Genomic DNA, 1460 nt, shown 5'->3' with positions numbered 1-1460 from the left:
GATATATATATATAATTATTTTTTTTTAAACCCACCTGGGGTGGCTGCTGCCGTCGCTCCGCCGGGGAAGGCTCCGGCACACAGCCAGGTCTCGGTGCGGTTGCGTGTGGACCATCGTGGGGAGCCGGCGGCTGCGGGATGCCGACCATCGCCGACAGCACAGCCGGGCTGGGGGATGGAGAGGAACCCCAAAATAGGGGCCGGGCATCCCCGCTCCTCTACCTGAGGATTTGAGGATAGGTAGGATGGATTTTGGGAGCAACTGGGCAAAAGGCAGCTAAGAAATCCACGGGAACGGCAGCCCGGTCCCTCCGGCCGGGCGGGATGCTCGGGGAATGCGGGATGCGGCAGCCGGTCCGGCCTCGCCAGACGGAAGGGGACGAGATTTCCCTTTGTTTTCAAGCTGGGCAAAAACCAGATTAGAGCTCGCTTTAGTGGGGGAGCGAACCGCGCTTTTGGCTTTTGCGTCGCTATAAACAGACAGCTCTGGTGAGAAGCTGAAATCCCAAAGTCTTTGCTCCGTTTGTGAGGGTGGTCCCCGGAGCTTTGCCGGACCCCTCGGGGGTCCCTGAGGCTTTTTGGGCAGGAGAGGTTGCCCCGGGACACGGGACGGGGAGACACAGAAGGAAACTGCCTCCCCAGAGGCATCACTAAAACCACTTTTGCTGGGTCAATCAGGCGGGTAGGATTTTGGGGGGTTTGGTGTTTTGGGGTTTTTTTTGTTTTTTTTTTTTTTTAGGAGATGCTGGAAAGCTCAAAAAAAAAGGCAATCATGGCAAGTCGGTGAGGGCGGTGGGTGCCCGGCGTGGTGGCACGAGCCCCACGGTGCCCGCAGTGGGGCAGGGGCTGCGGGGGCAGAGCCCGGCCGGGGGGAAGCCCTGCCCGCACCGCCCGGTTGCAATAGTTATCAGCGGAACAATCACCATAGGGGTATTTTGGGGGGGGGTTGGAGGTATTTTTTACCGTTTTGTATCTGGCTTTTCTGTAGCAGCCTCTTACCTGTTTCTCTGCTTCAGTTTGGTTGTTTTTCAGGGTTTTCTTCTCTTTTTTTTTTCTTTTCCTTTTTGAGGTTTTCTCTCCGCAGTCGTGAAACACGAGGGTTTGGGTCAGCCGGAGCAGGCACGAAGCATCCCCTGGGCTGGGGAAATTCCATCTGTGCTGTCCGCAGGGCTTTAAACCCCTGAGTTTTGGGGTGGGTTTTGGTAGAAGCGACCTGCGACCGCCACGGCCAACCCCGAACCCCAGGACGCGGACGCGGGTTGCGGCGAGCGCCGCTCTCCACCTTCCTGAGTCGGGGTGGGTTTGGTTTGTGGTTTTTTTTTTTTCTTTTTCTAGGGGAAGAAAAATAAAAACCACCACAAAACCACGAGCAACAATGAGTGCCTTGACCATCTCCTGTCGGCCACGCCGGGCTGTGCCCGCTCCCGCGCCGGCAGGAGGGGCTCCGCCGCGTTCCCCTG

The 1460-nt window shown here is 57.6% G+C and overlaps 1 protein-coding gene across 1 annotated transcript in view; it reads left to right on the top strand.

Moving 5' to 3' along the window:
* The window catches only part of ST3GAL2 (ST3 beta-galactoside alpha-2,3-sialyltransferase 2), a gene marked incomplete at its 5' end in the record, with an annotated part of 10132 nt that overhangs the window by 2173 nt on the left and 6499 nt on the right, over positions 1-1460 (top strand). The window lies entirely within an intron of this gene.

The sequence above is a fragment of the Charadrius vociferus genome, unplaced genomic scaffold, assembly GCF_000708025.1.
Source record: "Charadrius vociferus isolate BGI_N301 unplaced genomic scaffold, ASM70802v2 scaffold1434, whole genome shotgun sequence".
Lineage (NCBI taxonomy): Eukaryota > Metazoa > Chordata > Aves > Charadriiformes > Charadriidae > Charadrius > Charadrius vociferus.
Note: the sequence above shows the minus strand (reverse complement) of the source record. Positions and strands in the feature narration are given on the sequence as shown.